The sequence below is a fragment of the Stigmatopora argus genome, chromosome 15 (assembly GCF_051989625.1).
Source record: "Stigmatopora argus isolate UIUO_Sarg chromosome 15, RoL_Sarg_1.0, whole genome shotgun sequence".
NCBI classification, from domain to species: Eukaryota; Metazoa; Chordata; class Actinopteri; order Syngnathiformes; family Syngnathidae; genus Stigmatopora; species Stigmatopora argus.
In genome coordinates, this window is record NC_135401.1 from 15,602,783 (window position 1) to 15,623,088 (window position 20,306).

A 20,306-nucleotide genomic window follows, 5' to 3' on the forward strand; every position below is an offset into this window, starting at 1 on the left:
AGCTCTCCAGTTCGGTGTCGTTCGTTATCTTACAGTCGCCAGGATTTACTCACTATCCGAAGGATATGCGATACATCCGATTTCTTAACACACTCTCCGGGATCTCCGTGGCTAGCCAGCCCACCAAAAGCACGTCGCAGGCGGCGAAGGGACAGGAAACAGAAGCGAGGATGCCGGGGGGGGCTTGCTGCTAAGCTGAAACAACAACCACACCGAGCTCCGCTTCCAAGTATCCTTTTGACCAACGCCCGATCCATCACCCACAAAATGGATGAGTTGGAACTTCGTATTGCTACCAACAGCTTTGTTAGAAACTGTAATATTATTATCATCTCCGAAACGTGGCTACACCCGCATATCCCCGACGCGGCGGTATCGCTAGCTAGCCGAACGCTTTTTCGCAACGACCGTTCTAAAGTATTAACAGGCAAAAGCAAGGGCGGTGGACTGTGCATGTATGTACATAATGAATGGTGTTGCGACAGTAAAATTATTGACACTCACTGTTCCCCGGATTTAGAGTTATTAGCAATACGATGTAGGCCCTATTATCTCCCAAGAGAGCTTAACGTTGTCATAGCAACGGCTATCTATATACCTCCGAATGCTAACGTTAACACGGCACTTAACCTCCTGCTAGCGGCTGTTAACAAACAACAGCTTGCTCACCCCGATGGAGTTTTTATTGTCGCTGGTGATTTCAACAAGGCGTGTTTAAAGACTGTTTTACCTAAGTTTATTCAATACGTAAATTGTAATACTAGAGGAGACAAAACTCTTGACCATGTCTATTCTAACATCAAACATGCTTATAAAGCCACTTCCCTACCCCACCTAGCTGGATCAGATCACCTCTGCCTATCTCTCACCCCCGCTTACACTCCACTCCGGAGGCAAACAACGCCACAAATAAAGACAATAAAAACTTGGCCCGACAACGCACTCTCTCAGCTGCAGGACTGCTTTTCCCGCACCAACTGGGAACTTTTTGTACACGACAACCTCCAGGACTACACGGACTCTGTTCTTTCTTACATAAAAAACTGCATCGACAACGTCACTATAGATAAACGAATACGGGTTTTTCCTAACCAAAAACCCTGGATGACCAATGAGACACAGGCACTCATCAAATGCCGTAATTCCGCCTTTAGATCAGGGGACAAGATAAAATATAGCGCTGCCAGAGCTGAGCTGAAAAGAGGCATTAAAAAGGCCAAGGCAGCATATACCAAAAAAATTGAGGAGCACTTCACAGAAAATAACCCAAAGAAGATGTGGCAAGGAATACGACATATTACCAACTACAACAACAATACTATGTCTGTTAATGCAGATGCCTCACTAGCGGAGAATTTGAACCGTTTCTTTGCCCGCTTTGAGACTGACAAATCAGGCCCAGTCTCAACACCCCCACCACCACCCTGCAGCAATACACTGACGTTCCGGGAACAGGAAGTGAGACTGGTAATGCGGTCTGTGAACACCAGGAAGGCTGCGGGCCCTGACGGAGTACCTGGGAAGGTGCTCAAAGCCTGTGCTGACCAGCTGGCTGGAGTCTTCACAAATATTTTCAATTGTTCCCTGCAACTATCCATCATTCCATCTTGTCTGAAATCTGCCACCATCATCCCTGTCCCCAAAAAGCCAACCATTGGCAGCATGAATGATTATAGGCCTGTTGCCCTCACGCCTGTGATCATGAAGTGCTTTGAAAAGTTGGTAGCCCGCCATATCAGGAATACAATCTCTCCCTCAATTGACCCTCACCAGTTTGCTTATAGGGCAAACAGGTCCACTGATGATGCTATTGCCATTGCTCTTCATACAGCACTGAGCCATCTGGAACACCCTGGGAACTACGTGAGGATGCTCTTCATTGACTACAGCTCAGCCTTCAATACCATAAAACCGGACATTCTGACTGACAAACTCTCCCACCTTGGACTATCCTCTTCAATCTGCTGCTGGATAAAGGACTTCTTGACCAACCGCCCACAGACTGTTAGACTTGGTCCCCACCTCTCTTCCTCCATTACACTAAGCACTGGCTCCCCTCAAGGCTGTGTACTGAGTCCTCTTCTGTACTCCCTGTACACCTACGACTGTGCACCCACCCACCAGTCTAACGCCATCATCAAATTCGCTGACGACACCACTGTGGTCGGACTCATCTCAGGAGGGGATGAGTCGGCTTACAGAGATGAGGTCAACAATTTGTCTTCGTGGTGCTCGGTGAACAATCTCACACTGAACACCACGAAAACTAAAGAAATAATCTTGGACTTTCGCAAACACGGCACAGATCTGGCCCCACTCCTCATAAATGGAGTATGTGTAGACAGGGTCCAGTCCTTTAAATTCCTGGGGGTCCACGTCACGGACAAGCTCTCATGGTCTACAAACACCACGGCAGTGGTGAAGAAGGCTCAGACACGACTCCATTTCCTCAGGGTACTCAGGAAGAACAACTTGGGCTCCAATCTTCTGAGAACCTTCTATAGAACCACTGTAGAGAGCATCCTGGCGTACGGCATCACAGTGTGGTACGCTGGAAGCACGGCGGCAGACAAAAAGGCCATGCAGAAAGTGATTAACACTGCCCAGAGGATTGTCGGCTGCTCTCTGCCCTCACTTGAAGACATTGCCAGCCCGCGTTACCTCAGCAGAGCCAAGCACATCATAGGGGACCCTTACCACCCTGGTCACAATCTGTTCCAGCTGCTGCCCTCTGGCAGACGCTATAGGTCCCACAAAGCTCGGACAAATAGGCTTAAGGACAGTTTTTTCCCCACATCCATCAGACATCTAAACTCGCGCTAACATACACACATTCCCTTCTGCGGCATATGAATAGATGTTTGGTTGGTGATCTGCCTCCTACTAGCTGACTTGAAGGAAGGTAAGTGGCAGACAGGGTGCGGTAATCGAGAGGTAAGCGACCTGTATGTAATCGAGAGGTAAGCGACCTGTATCCACAACAGCGGAATGACATATTACAAGTCCGTAACTTACACTTATTTAGGTCTTTGCCGATTAAACGTAGCTTATGGAGAAGCACCATCAATTTCGTCACACGCAGTTTCTGCATGTGATGACAAGTAGGCTTTTTTGTGTTGTGGTAATGACGACATGGCCTATGTCCGATTATTATTATTATTATTATTATGACTTTAGACATCTGCCAAACAAGTCAGGCTGCGTTTTTATCACGTGATCATTTACATATGCCATGATTTTTTTTTTTACCTCAAATCTCACAAACAATTGCCCAGGCCTAGCGACATCATGGACTGGTGAAAACTGTTAAAAGTAATTCAAGTGTTACCTTCGTATACATAGTGAGAACAGGTAAGATGTCACGACAGTAGCTCCTTGTGCACAGTGCGTGTATCACGCTTAATGCGCATCGTTGCACGTGTATAATCATCTGAGAAGAGAAACAAAACAAAATGGTAGCCAACCTGAGAGGGCCAGCTGATCTACAGTTGGGGCGGGTGGCCATTCCCTGAGCAGTGAGGTCACAATTGACCACATTGAGAGTTAGCTGTGGAATCTTCGCATATCATTCGCTGGTGATGGAAATTTAAAGTCAATCGCAGGGTAAAAGCAAATCTTGGTAATTTTTGCTACTCTGACTTATAACCGCATGCACTTGTATGCGCTCTTGGTACCCATTGGTTTTAAAACTTACCTAGAAATTACACATCCTGCAGTTGGGATGCAGCTGAGTTACAATTACGAAATCTTCTCAGTTCAATATTGACCGGTTGTTTTTAAAGATTGAATAGGATGCTTGAAAATAAATGACGTGAACCCAGCATATCTTGTCGTAGTTGCAAGCAAAGTAATCTAGCCTTTAGTACGGGGGTCGGCAACCCTAGGATCTGGAGCTGCAAGCGGCTCTTTAGCGGCATCTTTGTGGCTCCCTGGAGCTTTTTCAAAAATGTTTGAAAAAGGGGGATTTTTTTTGTATATGGTTTCTGTAGGAGGACAAACGGAATCATTAACATTTTCCAATGCTGTAAGATGTGTAGAATAAATATAAAATGTCAAAATTTCTGTCAATGAAGATTTGCGTCATAGCCTGCGATGCATGTTTCTATCAGCAGGCTAGGATGCTTGGCTGGTGGTGGCTGTTGTAAATAGACCGATGGCTGTGTGATAGGCCATGGATCCCAAAGGAACAAGAGAAAAAAACAACTGAGGAAAACAGACCGAATTTTTTGCCGTCGTTGCCATTCCAGAAGGATTTCCTGAATGTTTGCTTTGTAGCGAGAAGTTAACAAAAACAAAAACTAAAAGAACAATGTGAAAAGACATTTCCAGGTAAGGCATTCTATATTTGCAGTCAAGCAGCTAGTTTGCAAAGGGAGAAAAAGTGTGATTGCATTACTTCTGAAGAAAGTAGAGGACTGCAAAAATACATTTAAGAAATGGATTGCATCTCCAAACTACATGGCCGCTGCAAATTTTGTTGCAGCTGGAGAGCGTGGAAAACCATTCACAGATGAAGGGGTAAGTTACGCACATTCCATTATGTTGTTTTGTTGAATCCACAAAATAAAAATGACACAAAAATCTGATTTCTTTCATTTCATCAAAGCAATGGAACTTAATTAATATTGTAATGAAGTAAATAGCAGTCATCTGGTGCATTGTTCTCTACAGAATGCCCTGTTGGGAAAATAAACATTTAATCATGAATGCTCATGACATATTTGTAGTCAACTTTTGATAGTGGACTAATATACAGTGGTACCTCGACATACGAGTGCCCCGACATACGAGCAATATTTTGAGCAAATATTTATCTTGAGATACGAGACAAATTTTGATATACGAGCAGACAGCGGATGCGAGAGGCAGCTCACAAGAAGAACATCATGGGCACTGTCTCTCTCCCCGCAACTCCCTCGTGTAATGTCTCTCTGGTCGCAACTCCCTCGTGTAATGTCTCTGCAAGCACTGGGCGGAGCGTTGCATTTTTTCAGTGATTTTCCCCCATTAGACACTGCGAATGGCGTATATACTACTTCTCGTTGGCAAGTGGTCGTGCGTTATCCTATTGTGAGGACATTTGTGTGCATCATTTTGGGAATATTTTGAAGGGAATACAATATATACACACACATACACATACAGATATACACACACACACACATACACACACATACACATTTACACATTTACACATAGTTGTGGTCAAAAGTTTACATACACTTGTGAAGAACATAATGTCATGGCTCTCTTGAGTTTCCAGTTATTTCTACAACTCTGATTTTTCTCTGATAGTGATTGGAACAGATACTTCTTTGTCACAAAAAAACATTCATGAAGTTTGGTTCTTTTATAACTTCATTATGGGTTAACAGAAAAAGTGATCATATCTGCTGGGTCAAAAATATACATACACCAACACGAATGAGCAATTTTGGTGACTTAGAAAGTTGTGCCACTGAAATGAGCTTCATAGCATGGCCTCTTAACTTCTTGTGAGTGACTATGAGTTACTACAGCTGGTGACTTCTCTGAGGCCATTTAAATATGGCTCATTGGATGCAAACGCCCACAAACGCTACAATGGGAAAGTCAAAGGAGCTCAGCATTGATCTGAAAAAGCGAATCGTTGACTTGAACAAGTCAGGAAAGTCACTTGGAGCAATTTCAAAGCAGCTGCAGGTCCCAAGAGCAACAGTGCAAACAATTGTTTGTAATTATAAAGTGCATGGCACTGTTTTGTCACTGCCACGATCAGGAAGAAAACGCAAGCTATCACCTGCTGCTGAGAGAAAATTGGTCAGGAGGGTGAAGATTCAACCGAGAATCACCAAAAAGCAGATCTGCCAAGAATTAGAAGCTGCTGGAACACAGGCGTCAGTGTCCACAGTCAAGCGTGTTTTGCATCTCCATGGACTGAGACGCTGCCGTGCAAGAAGGAAGCCCTTGCTCCAAAAGCGGCACCTTAAGGCTCGACTGAAGTTTCCTGCTGATCACATGGACAAAGATAAGACCTTCTGGAGGAAAGTTCTGTGGTCAGACGAAACAAAAATCGAGCTGTTTGGCCACAATGCCCAGCAATATGTTTGGAGGAGAAAAGGTGAGGCCTTTAACCCCAAGTATACCATGCCTACCGTCAAGCACGGTGGTGGTAGTATAATGCTGTGGGGCTGTTTGGCTGCCAATTGAACTGGTGCTTTACAGAGAGTAAATGGGATAATGAAGAAGGAGGATTACCTTCAAATTATTCAAGATAACCTAAAGTCATCATCCCGAAGAATGGGTCTTGGGCGCAGTTGGGTGTTCCAACAGGACAATGACGCCAAACACATAAAAAGTGGTAATGGAATGGCTAAATCAGGCTAGAATTAAGGTTTTCTAATGGCCATCCCAAAGTCCTAACATAAACCCCATTGAAAACTTGTGGACAATGCTGAAGAAACAAGTCCATGTCAGAAAGCCATCCAATTTAACTGAACTGCACCAATTCTGTCAAGAGGAGTGGTCAAATATTCAACCAGAAGCTTGTGGATGGCTACCAAAAGCGTCTAATTAAAGTGAAAATGGCCAAGGGACATGTTACCAAATATTAGCGCTGCTGTATGTATATTTTTGACCCAGCAGATTTGATCACTTTTTTTCTGTTCACCCATAATAAAGTCATAAAAGAACCAAACAGAACAAACACTCCACCCTCACGTTCGCTATCGATGGGCTGTTTGCTGTCGTACTATTCCCTTCAAAATATTCCGAAAATGATGCACACAAATGTCCTCACAATCGGAGAACGCACGACCACTTGCCAACGAGCAGCAGTCTTATCAGCGATCGCACCGCTGCTCATGGGAGCTTCGGGGGCGCTGGCTAGCGGCTCCCTTTTAGCTTGTAGCATCTGTGTTCGCATCCCCTTTGAACGGCGCCTATGATAGAGTTGCTACCGGCGATGCTATTGCGGGGAGTTGCGAGCCAGTGCCCCTGATGTTCTTATGAGCAGCGAACGAGAAGTAATATAATACTCCTCGTATTAGATAAAAATAACAGGAAATGCAGCAGCTGAGCTTACCCACGTATTGATTGTGGGTAAAGTTTTATTCTGAGAAAGAGTGCCATTGCCTGTCGGCGTTGTGTACACGAGTATAATTCATTACCCAGAAAGCCCTATTTTCCCCGCGCATGCGCGTTGTGCGTTTCCTGGTCTGAATAACTCATTCAGTGCTCGTAAAAATTGTTATACACGAAAGATATGCAAAAAAGACAGTGCCATGGCCACCTGGCTTGGTCGCATCACGAAATTTTGATCGCATGACGGGCGAATTATTCGATCGAAATTTCCGTCGTCAGACGAGAATATATTATGACGAACGGCCGTGTGACGAGGTACCACTGTATACCTGATATATACATTACATATATACATACATTTACACATTCATTTATACACACACATACATATACATATATATATATATATATATATACACTGATACATATATACACACATGTATACATATATATATACACATACATATACACATATACACACACATACACACACATACATACACATACACACACATTAAATATATACATACATTTACACATTCATTTATACACATATACACACACATACACACACATACACACACATACACACACATACACACACATTTACATACACATACATACATACACATACAAATACATACATATACTTACACATATATACATACAGACGCTCCCCTACTTACGAACATTCAACTTACGAACAACGGTACATACGAACATGTCTGCAAATTGCGTTTAAGTCGAAAAATGTTCGTAAGTCCAATTTTGTATATTTTTCCGAGTAGTGCTTCTTTCCGCCGCTAATACGCCTGGCGCTGTGAGGGCTCAGCTCACCCAGCATCTAACTTCTTTGTTGCAATGCGGAAGTGCGTGAAGGTATCTCCAGTGCGCAAATAACCTTTTTCATTTGTATCATTAAATATCTCGCGCATCCATTATTGAATATGGTTGGTAAAAAGCGAAATGCTTCTATTGAGGGAGTTGCAAGGAAGAGGCAAGCCATTTCATTTGAAACAAGTGGCAATAATAACGAAGCTTGATGCGCGTGAGAGTGGTGAGCGTTTCACGGGCATACAACTTGAATCGTTCGACCGTCAGTACCATTTATAAACAGAAAGATTGAGCAGCAGGACCCAAATATTGAACGTTGCACAAAGTTCGCAAATCAATTGAATGATGCCATACAGTGCTACCGCATCATTTATGATGAAAAAAAGAAGAAAACTGTGCAATCGTCATTAGATCGCTTGTTTCGGCCAGTTTCTAATACAGAAATCTCCTCTATACAGTACAGACACTCCTCAACTTACGAACGCAATTGGTTCCGAGCGATTGTTCATAAGTTGAATTTGTTTGTAAGTTGATTTAGTGCTATATTTTGTATTATAATTTATGTTTAAGGCCTATATAAGTATATTGAAGGTTTATGTAAGTGCATTTGTATGTTTAAGGCTTGTATAAGTAACACGCATTGGTTTGTACTGAACAAAAAAACATTTAATAAAATGGAGAGAATATGTACAGTACTGTAGAGAGAGATAGATTTATGTATTAGCAACTGGCCAAAAGAAGCGACCTAATGACGATTGCACAGTTTTCTTCTTTTTTTCATCATAAATGATGCAGTAGCACTGTATGGCATCATTCAATTGATTTGCAAACTTTGTGCAACGTTCAATATTTGGGTCCTGCTGCTCGATCTTTCTGTTTATAAATGGTACTGAATGTGCAACGCTCACCACTCTCACGCGCATCAAGCTTCGTTATTATTGCCACTCGTTTCATATGAAATGGCTTGCCTCTTCCTTATAACTCCCTCAATAGAAGCCTTTAGCTTTTTACCAACCATATTCAATATTGGATGCATGAGATATTTAATGATACAAATGAAAAAGGTTCTTTGCACACTGGAGATACATTCACGCACTTCCGCATTGCAACGAAGAAGAAGGTAGATGCTGGGTGAGCTGAGCTCTCTCAGCGCCAGGCGTCGGTATTAGCGGCGGAAAGAAGTACTACTCCGAAAAAGACGCGAAATACAAAATTGGACTTGCGAACATTTTTGGACTTAAACGCAATTTGCAGACATGTTCGTATGTACCGTTGTTCGTAAGTTGAATGTTCGTAAGTAGGGGAGCGTCTGTACTGTACATATTCTCTCCATTTTATTAAATGTTTTTTTCAGTACAAACCAATGCGTGTTACTTATACAAGCCTTAAACATACAAATGCACTTCAATATACTTATATAGGCCTTAAACATAAATTATAATACAAAATATAGCACTGAATCAACTTACAAACAAATTCAACTTATGAACAATCGCTCGGAACCCAACTCGTTCGTAAGTAGGGGAGCGTCTGTACACATATATACATACATATATACACATATACATACACATATATATATACACATATATATATACAGTCATACCTCGCCATACGACCGCTCGTCATACGACATGCTCGGGGTACGACGAAAATTTCAATCGAATAATTCGCTCGCGATACAATTAAAATTTCGAGATGCGACCAAGCCAGGTGGCCATGACATGAGAGGCTGTTTGTCATTGTAGCGCACTGTCTTTTTTGCCGCATCTCTTTAGTGTATAACAATATCTACGAGCACTTAACGATTAATTCAGAGTATTATATTACTTCTCGTTCGCTGCTCCTAAGAACATCAGCGGCACTGGCTCGCAATTCCCTCTTTGTAAAATTTCTGGTCGCAACTCTCTCTCATAGTTGCCGTTCAAAGCGGTTGCGACCAGAGCTAATACAACGAGGGAGTTGCGAGCCGGTGCCCCTGATGTTCTTATGAGCAGCGGAGTGATCGATAATATGTATTACAAGACTATTTCTCGTTGGCAAGTTGTCGTGGGTTATCCTATTGTGAGGACATTTGTGTGCATCATTTTCGGAATATTTTGAAGGGAATACAACAGCAAACAGCCCATCGATAGCGAACATGAGGGTGAAGGCGTGGCAAACAACTAACCCGAAGAGAACGAAGGTATTAAAAAAAAAAGATTAAAACAAAATTAGAATTCAGTTTTGTGTAAAGTTACATTAAACGTATGTTTGAGTGTGTCGGTATATATTAATCCAAGTTAATTTAAATTTGTTTGTTCCGTTTACGAGTGCGTTGTGGAATCAAAACCGAACCCCACCTCCGCCCCCTCTGTGCGTCTTTGTCTCCCGTCGGCGAAATCCGCCCAATTTTAGTTAGATTAAACACATTTTATTACTATTAAACCACTAGTTATGTGTTACTGTGTTAATAGATGGCAAATTAGAAGAAATAAAACATTTTTTCCAATCCAATATCCTGTTTTTGGTGTTTTTTCAGAGGGTTGGAACGAATTAATTTGTTTTCCATTCATTTCAATGGGAAACGTCCGCTCGAGTTACGAAAAGCTCGTCATACGATCTCAGTCTCGGAACGGATTACGATCGTATGTCGAGGTACCACTGTATGCATGTATATATATATACCTTTCTTGTCTTGGCTCTATTTACGCCGCCTCCACCCTGACTTTCAGATGCAACCTATCGAGAGTTGTTTGCTTTTGTCTTCCCTTCAAAATATTCCGAAAATGATTCATATGATCCAAATGTGTGTGTGTGTGTGTGTGTGTGTGTGTGTGTGTGTGTGTGTGTGTGTGTCTCTGGTCGCAACTCCCTCCTGGCACACCTGGGAATGGTGTAACAAATACCTAGTGGATATGATGCGTGTAGGGGAGAGAGAAAGCAAGAGAGAGAGACACTTGCTGGATCCGCTTGTAACATAACATAAACTTTAAATTTAACTTAAATTAACTTCGATTCCTATACACACACTTAAAAAAGTTTGATCTTACATTAAACTAAATTTAAATCTTGACCAACCACTAAGTCAAAAAGGTTAATGTATTACAACGCGGCTTTCCAGGCAAACTTCCTGCTTCTCCATACGTATTGGCGAGCCAGCTCAGTCACGTGTACACTACTCTGGTTTCCGATTATTTTGTGCTTGATAACGCTTGTCCTCATACGCCTTTTCTTCAAACTACCCTTCTTTGCACCGGCTTGCTTTGGACCCATTGCTTTTCCCTTAATTCTGCACCGACTAACGCAAAAAAACACGGAAAAGCCCAGTGCTTGTAGATATCTTTGCACGAGGGAGATGTGGCGAAAAAGACAGTGCGCTGAAATCATAAGCAGCCTCTCGCCTCTCGGCCACCTGGCTGTCTCGTATCTCAAAATTGGTCTCGTATCTCAAGGCAAATATTTGCTCAGAATTGTACTCGTATCTCAAAATTGGTCTCATATCTCAAGGCAAATATTTGCTCAGAATTTTACTTGTATCTCAAGGCAAATATTTGCTCAGAATTTTCCTCGTATCTCAAATTGTTCATATGTTGGGGCACTCGTATGTCAAGGTATTACTGTATGTGTATTCAGGTATGTTGTTGAATGTCCGGCATGAAATGTACATACCGTAATTACTCGAATATAACGCGCACTCGAAAATAACACGCAGGTAATTTTGGGCCAAAAAAATCTGGAAAAACGCAGTACTCGAATATAGTGCGCACCTAAAATTTCCCGCTGACGAAAATCAGAAATCTTACCTTTTTTTCTTCGTTTCACGATTGTTTTGTTCAAACAAATTTATTCATTAGAATCCTTCAAATGAAGAGTTCCTCTCTCTCTTTGTCTGTCCTCTCATACATCTCTTCGTTGAGAATCCTATCAACGTCCACGCTTCCTTCATCCACTTCCTCTTCCTCCCACAACACATCATCCGATTGGCTTTACGAGATGACGTAAAATCCGTGCGTCAAAGTGAGTTTGACAATGCTTTTTTCGATCGAAAATTTGTAATTTATTTTATTCAATTCAATTTCAATTCAATTTATTTGGCAAGAAAAAGCACCAGGCTAAGGGCCATGTAACAAGACAAAAAAAAAATTAAAAAAAATTAAAAAAATAAAAAAATAAAAAAATTAGTTCTTGATTATAACACGCACCCCCAACTATTGGAATTAATTATATAGCAAAAATATGCGTGTTATATTCGAGTAATTACGGTATATGTGTGTGTGTGTGTATATATATATATATATATATATACACACACACATATATACACATATATACATATATATATACATATACATATTTACATATATTTGAATATATATACATATATTTGAAGATATACATATTTACAGTGGTACCTTGACATACGAGTGGCCTGACATACAAGTGGCCCGACATACGAGCAATTCGAGATGCGAGTAAAATTTCGGGCAAATACCGTATTTTCTCGATTATAACACGCAGATTTTTGCTATATAATTAATTCCAATAGATGGGGTGCGTGTTATAATCAATAACTAAAATAAATTACAAATTTTCGATCGAAAAAAGCATTGTCAAACTCACTTTGACGCACGGACATTGTGCAATTTCCAACTTTGAATTCAAAATACACGCATATTAAAGATCGTCAGGCCTCACAAACATCACAATCCTGCATCAATAAGCTGGAAAGTAGAATGGCGATAGAGACAAATGGTCAACGCCAATATTTTTCATGTAACAGCATAAAAACATCATGAACTTACCGTCAGTAGTGCAAAATGGAAGCGTCCATTTTGTATTGCATTCCAGCTCGCTGATTGGCTGATTTTCGGAGCCTGCCGCGCTCGGTACGATTATAAATTTTCGGTTTTACGTCATCTCGTAAAGCCGATCGAAAATCGGAAAGCCGAGACCACCACTGCCCCCCTCTAGCCTCGTACTCGTCTCAGTTCACCCTCTCTCAGTTCAGTTTTGGACATTGTACAAGCAACATGGCATCAAAACGAGCAAGTTATACCGCAGCGTTCAAAAGAAAAGTCATCAAAGTGGCAGAGGAATTGGGCAACAGAGAAGCTGGAAGAAAATTCGATATTAGTGAAGCTAACATCCGTGGTTGGAGGAAGAAGAAAGACTCATTATTGAAAGAAAAAGCAACAGCAAAAGCATCAGGACGTGGAAGAAAAGCAATGTTCCCAGAGTTAGAGAAAGAACTTCTTAAAACGATTGCTGAGAGAAGAGTTGCAGGGTGTGCCATCAACACAGTCGAGCTGCGTATCCTCGCCCTGAAAATCATGAAAAAAACCAACAAGGATTCCGGCTTCAAATCGTCTGCATGTTGGTGCTATAAGTTTATGCAACGGCACGACCTATCTGTAAGAAAGAGAACGTCAATTGCCCAAAGGATGCCGGAGGACTACGGGAAATTTTAGGTGCGCACTATATTCGATTACTGCGTTTTTCCAGATGTTTTTGGCGCAAAATTACCTGCGTGTTATTTTCGAGTGCGCGTTGATTCGAGAAAATACGGTATTTATCTTGAGATACGAGACAATTTTTGATTTACGAGCAGCCAGCGGACGCGAGATGCTGCTCATAAGAACATCATGGGCACTGTCTCTCTCTCCCCGCAACTCCCTCGTGTAATGTCTCTGGTCGCAACTCCCTCTTTGTAATGTCTCTGCGAGCATTGGGCGGAGCGTTGCATTTTTTCAGTGTTTTTTTCCCGTTAGTCAGTGCGAATGGCGTATATACTACTTCTCGTTGGCAAGTGGTCGTGCGTTATCCTATTGTGAGGACATTTGTGTGCATCATTTTGGGAATATTTTGAAGGGAATACAAACTCAAACAACCCTCAATATTGACTGAAAGTCAGTGTGGAGGCGGGGCAAAAAGAGCCAACCCGGGAGAAGAAAGGTATCAAAATGTCAAACAAAATTAGAATTAAGTTTAGTGTTAGGTTTGATTAAACTTATTTTTTAGTGTTTCTGCATCGTAATCCAAGTTCATTTAAATTTGTTTTCAATTGGTCCAAGTGTTGTCTTGCAGGACGCTGACCAACGTGTTAGTCAGTAACACGTGTTATATGATCATTGTGTCAAAATAGTTTTGCTGACTCAGGAGTTAGATTGTTTCTAATTGACCAAAAGTTGGACACATTTAATATAAATATTCAATTATATTCAGTGTTTATCTGTCGTTTGGAGAGGTTGTGAGTCAGGAGTGATTCTTTGGTATTTAGCGTCCGCTCATCTGACCACAAGAAGCCTCCTTGTGTTATTCGGAATTGCTGTTAGCTTGAGTGTTAATTGTGGAAGTTTATTCAACTTACCGAAAAAGCTGTGGTCTAAATTCAGACTTATTGACTAAGCCCTAATAACGAAGAGCAAAACCTTTTGGGCAGCTTGAACAGGCAGATGGACCTGAAATGGTATGAGACTTTTACTATTGCGCATGCGCGATATTTGCATCACTTCCTCTACAGCGATGACGGCAGATAAAGATATATATATATATATATATATATATATATATATATATATATATATATATATATATATATATATATATATATATATATATATATATATATATATATATATATATATATATATATATATATATATATATATATATATATATATCAGTGGCGGGCCGTCAGGGCCTTCAAGGCCTTCTCTGCTGGCCTAAGAAATATCTGAATCATATTATATTTTGTCCATCAATACTTATTATTCCAAATGGTCTGTTAGCTTCCTTTCATTGCTTTTCCCCCTGGTTGCACTGCTTCCAGATGTGTGTTTTCATATTGAAGCATTTAACCAATCACATTTCAGCCATTATTTGTTGCCAGATCAGATCTGCCTCAAAGCCTTCACAATCAGTTCTTGCGGGGTCTGCTGCATTAAACAAGACTGTTGCTTTTAACCGATCAGATTTCGAGTTGGCAACCCCACAATGATTTTTGATAGGCGTTAGCATTTTGCTGGCTGGCTCATGTCATTGCTTTCACAAACTATGATTGGCTAGTAGGCAGGCCAAAGCAGCCAGAGATCTCAAACTCCACCCACTTGGCCAACAGTGGCAAAAACAAATGAATCGCTGTCTTTTTATCGGGGAAATGATACTCCGGGCCCGGTTCTGATGTCTAAAAAGCTCCAGTATTTGTATTTAATCAATAAATGCTGTTTTTGGCTGGATTTTACCCCATTGTCGGGCAATGTTTGCCCGTACGCCATTGACGTTCATCGCTGTCTTTTCCCGGGAAAATCACCCCCTGGCCTGGTTTTAATGTCTGAACAGCTCCAGTATTTGTATTTAATCATGAAATGCTGCTAGGAAGTGGATTTTACCCCATTTTTGTGCATTAATTTATTGATTCTTTTTTATGTGTTGCAGCTGTAGCTGCAGTAGAGGTTTTATAGCCATAAAATAGTTTTTCAGGGTTGGATTGATACATTGAAGGCGCTACCAGAAAATGCACCGCCCGCCACTGATATATATATATATATATATATATATATATATATATATATATATATATATATATATATATATATATATATATATATATATATCGAATAATGAATAAATCTTACTACATAGGCCCTGATTTGTTCTGCGCAGGCGCCCAATACATCGCCTCCTTTTGAGCCGAGAGAAATGTATGTGGTAAATTCAAACCAACGAATTTTTTTTTAGTTCAAATCACATTCCAGAACATTTGAAGAATAATAATGTCCGAATTTCTTGTGTTCATAAGTCTAATTTCATCTGAGGAAGTCACATACACAGTTGCACTGTACGGCCAGAGCTGTGGAGAAAGAGTTGTGACACTCTGATTTTGCCGCTAGGGGCTCACGTGGTTCACGGAGGCCGGACAAGTTCCAAACACAGCCAGCCCGTGTATTACTGTGATCCTTCACCACTTCGCAGCTACAGTACATTGCGATTTTTCATCTTAACAGGAGATGAAAAATAGCGGAAGTCACGGCACAGCTTCTTTGGAGCTGAAATGGGTGGCACTCAGGGCAGAAGAAGAAGAGAAATTTCACCATAGTAAAAGTATGACCCATCGATAATACAAACAGCATCATGCCTTTTCTTTGGATTACATGACATCCATTTCGCATCGCACATAGAAAGACTACACCGAGCCTGTTCCAGCATTGTATGAATTTTGAATTGGCATTGAAAATACCTCTTTAACGTTCTGAGTCATGTCAAAATTCACGCTGTAACTTGCCAGCGGCAGACAGGAGATGAAAAATGGCTATGATAATTGCGGAAGTCAAGGCAGGACTTCTTCGGTGCTGAAATGGGTGGCACTCAAGGCTAGATGCCTATCAAGAAGAAAAATGTCATACCAAATAAAACTAACGAGACGGACGCCAGAAGAAGGAGAATGCCTATCAAGAGAAGGTGATTCCTCTGGATACCAACATGATTTGAACCAAAGCCAAGACATTTTACGATAGATTAGATGGTGACGATGACAATGAAGATGAACTTCACCCTCATTCCAGTGCCACGAGTGAGCCTCCTCTGCCGGCAGACCGGGAGGCAACGAAACGCTACGCCGAGGAATAGTTCCCTTACATAATTCCAAAGAATGATTGGTTATCTTTTGGAATAAGTTGGCCTTTTTGAAAGTGGATGCCTCCACGGACATTTTAATTCAAAGGACTGAAAGTGCCGGGGTTCACGCGGATCGCCCAAAGCTCTTCATGTGTCGGGATGCTGCTGGCCGGCTTCAAGCCAGCCTTAATCTACAAATTCGACCATCCTCATGCTTTAAAAAAACAAGAACAAAGCATTGCTACCTGTCTACTGGATGAGCAACCGGAAAGCCTAGATCACTAAAGCCTTCAAAAACTGTTTCATCCTGAACACAAAGGTGTACCTTGCTGAAAGGGGGCTGCCCTTCAAGACTATATCTAACTCCCCTGCGGCACCCAGCCAGGCCACTACAGCTCCTCTGAGCACACAGGCATTTTTAGGAGCCGACCTTACCGCATTCCGCCGTTACGAGGGAGAACCTGGTAATTGTAGACAGTTCTTGCACCAGTGCTCCTTGGTATTTGACCAGCAGCCACTCACCTTTTCGAGTGATTGCTCCCGGGTTGCTTATATTATGAGTCTCCTCGACGGTAGGGCATCCACTTTGGCCATGGCAGTAAGCAATGCTTGAGTGTCCAACCTTTTTCAAACCTCGTCAAGGTTTTTGACCTGCTAGACTTTGTTACGGGCAATCTGACCGTGGCTGACTACACGATTCAATTTCAAATTCTGGCTGCGGAATATGGATTTGACGATTCGGCACTATGCAGAATCTTTAAACGTGGACTTTCTCCCGCGGTCAAGCTGGCTGCTCGGGATGACACAATCATGCTGGAGGAGCTATTCGCCTTGGCCAACCGGTTGGATAATCGTCTACGAAAGCGCAAGCAAGAGTGTGCCAGGGAACGCTAGAGCCGCCTGAGATCCCCTGCGGAGAGCTCCACAGTGGCCGTGGGAGTGGACGGTGCCGCATCTCTATAGACTATCTACTTTAAATGCAAGGATAAAATAAAAAATATTTAAAAAATGGCAGCACATTGTAGTATGTACTTGTATTTAGAAATATGTCCAGCGGGAGGCAGTACATGCCGTTGTTATTCCTAAATGAATGTTATCTGTAACGGGCCGTATATGCCCCGCGGGCCGAGGTTGAAAAACATGTACACACATGATCCGGGGGCGGGGCGAGCGCGCGAATCTCGTTTTGGCGAAACGTCCGTTCGGCGAACTGTCCGTCGGCCAAACGTCCGTCGGCGAAACGTCTTTCGGTGAATCGTCCGAGTACCGGAACCCACGTCCTCTCTTCGGGTTATGCCTGGCCTCCTCTAGGCGTGGCTCCAGAGTGGGGCCCCGGTGACCGTGTCTGGGCAGGGAAGATGTCGTTCAATAATGTTGCTCATCATAAGAGGCCTTTGGAGTGATTGTTCTGTCTGGTCCCTCACCTCAGAACAGTTTGGCATGGGTGACCCTGCCAGGGCCACAAGGCCCCAGATAACATAGATCCAAGGATCACTAGGACACACAAACCCCACCACCACGATGAGGTGATGACTCATCGGGGGGGGCGCTGGGACCGCAAATTCCATAATGATGTTTTCAGCGAGTAAAATAGTGAACTGAGCACACAGGCGGGCGCTTTATAGTAGGCGACCCAGCTTCACGTGCTGGGATCGTTTGACAAAAAGTCCTTAATCCAGGAGCAGGTGAAGTGTGGAAGTCCCAGGTTGTCCAACTTGGGAATCTATTTGGCCAGTAGGCAAACTGATGTGGGTCGTGGATGAGGGGAAGTGGATGTGTTTCAGTACCAGTTTTTCAAAGTACTTTGTGGCGATTGGTGTGAGTGTTCCTGGGCTCTAGTCGTCCAGATTGTTTGTGGGTTACTTCTTGGCCACTGGGATTATAGTGGCTCATTTTAGGCAGGCTGGGATGGTGGTCTGTGTTAGAAACATGTTGAAAATGTCAATGACAACTGGAACTAGTTCATTAGCACATGCCTTGAGTACTTCCCATGCGGTCCTGTGGCCTTCCTGGGTGTCACAGGTGATCATGGTTTGTCTTTTGGGCTTTGTTGGCCAAGGGGGGTGTATGCTAGGACCATGAACAATGATTGCCGGTGTGACTGTCCAAAGCGGGGGAGTGGTATGACTTTGTATGCACACTTGATGAACCTCAGCTTCGTTCCAGTGCCGCGAGTGAGCCTCCTTAGCAGACCGGGATGCAGCGAAATGCTACGTTGAGGAAGAGTTCCCTCACATAATTCAAGAGAATGGCCAGTTATCTTCCAGAGCAAGTTTTTAACATGGGTGAGACTGGCCTTTTTTGGAAGAGGATGCCTTCCCGGACATTCTTTTTCAAAGAGGAACTAAACGTGCGGATCATCATATGTGGGAATGCTGCTGGCTTCATGGTAAAGCCAGCCTAGTTTGACCATCCTCATGGTCTACTGCATGACAGAAAGCCAGGATCACGGAAGCCATCACAAAGGACTGGTTCTTACACTGTTTCATCCCAAACACGAAGCTGTACCTCGCTGAAAGAGAGCTGCCCTTCATGGTCCTGGACAAGGGTGGGCCAACATTCCACAAAAGGCCGCAGTGGGTGCAGGCTTTCGTTCCAACCTCTAAAGAGGAAACCTTTCCACAAATCAAGTATCTTAGAAGTGCAGTCAATGGATTGCACCCACAGCGGCCCTTGAGGACCGGTTTGCCCACCCCTGGTCTGTCCCTTATTAAATGCATCAAACTCAATATGTAATGCTACATGGAAACCAGATTGTGTAGATGACGAGATCACAATCACCTCTCAGATCACTGAAAAAAAAGAAAGACTGATTTTCATAAATGATTTTTGAAAAAATTATAGATGGATGCTACACGGGAGGAAAAGGATGGCCCATCACTTCTAGAGACGTAGTAGTAAAAATATTACAATGTCAAAGACGTTTATTAAAATGATGATTATTATAAACCAGTGTAAAAACTATACATCTATTGCATGGATACATTTCTCAATTTATATTTTTAAGTAGACACTTAAGTCTCAACACTTTATTTAGCCTTTAATATTTCCGTTAGGACGTAATATCAAATTATGAATTGTTGTGTAACTGTACAATTAGGTTATCGTAGTTCAAGTATGGATTTGTGATAACCGCAAGGGGAGCAGGCAGGCGTCATCATCGTAAATGCAGAGGGGGCTTGGTCGTTGTTGTGAATGAGAGGCTAGCATGACGTCAGCAAACCAATGTCAACAATGCAGCTCTTGGAGGAGAAAAGGCGTTCCATCGAACAAGAACTGAAAGCCGTGTACGACGCAGCGATTGATGCATACACCCATTAAAATAGTGAATCTTGTTATTCGAGGACAGTGGGGATTAACCGCCATGCAGGCGTACTTTTATTTATGAGAACCTAACGCGGGAGAGCAGAAAGGGGTAAGTTTTTCGCTTCGTTACATTGACAAAGCGTGAGCACTACGTGTTTGCAGCCTAACTAAAGCGACGTGCTGGGGCAGCTTGCTTCCCTCAATTGTTTTTCTTGTCGTAGCCATGCGCTTATCCGCTGAACAACTGCTTCATTTGTTTCCCTTGCAGTTTATTTCATTTTAGTATGGTTGCGCTTAAGTTAGTAGGGATGCTGATATAAAGGGAAGCCGTACAGTTACGTGAGGTATTTTCACTAAACACGCTCCCGAGCCACCATGTTAGCAAGCCACGAGCTTCACATGGCCTTTGTTTCGGATCTTTTGTTTGTAGCCTCATCCAAATATGTAAATGTGTTACCGAATATTTAATGAGGAGTTTCCCCAGTTGTAGTCCACGGTGCCTTATGTCA

The 20,306-nt window shown here is 42.4% G+C and overlaps 2 protein-coding genes across 9 annotated transcripts in view; one reads left to right on the forward strand and one right to left on the reverse strand.

Annotated features, from left to right (window-relative positions):
• The window catches only part of mipol1 (mirror-image polydactyly 1), a 134,142-nt gene extending 119,749 nt beyond the window's left edge, over positions 1–14,393 (reverse strand). For 5 of the 7 annotated variants that reach the window (XR_013305060.1, XM_077620194.1, XM_077620192.1 and 2 more), the window contains exons 1-2: positions 14,246–14,393; positions 3,329–3,430 (exon numbers count right to left, since the gene is read on the reverse strand). The gene's annotated coding sequence lies outside the window, so the exon portion shown is untranslated. The remainder of the gene's footprint in view (positions 1–3,328; positions 3,431–14,245) is intronic. The other 2 variants (XM_077620189.1, XM_077620190.1) reach the window with 1 other exon arrangement.
• Positions 14,394–19,678: 5,285 nt separating this feature from the next.
• Positions 19,679–20,306, forward strand: part of LOC144089406 (transcription regulator protein BACH2-like) — a 99,160-nt gene continuing 98,532 nt past the window's right edge. For both annotated transcript variants that reach the window (XM_077620216.1, XM_077620215.1), the window contains exon 1: positions 19,679–19,906. The gene's annotated coding sequence lies outside the window, so the exon portion shown is untranslated. The remainder of the gene's footprint in view (positions 19,907–20,306) is intronic.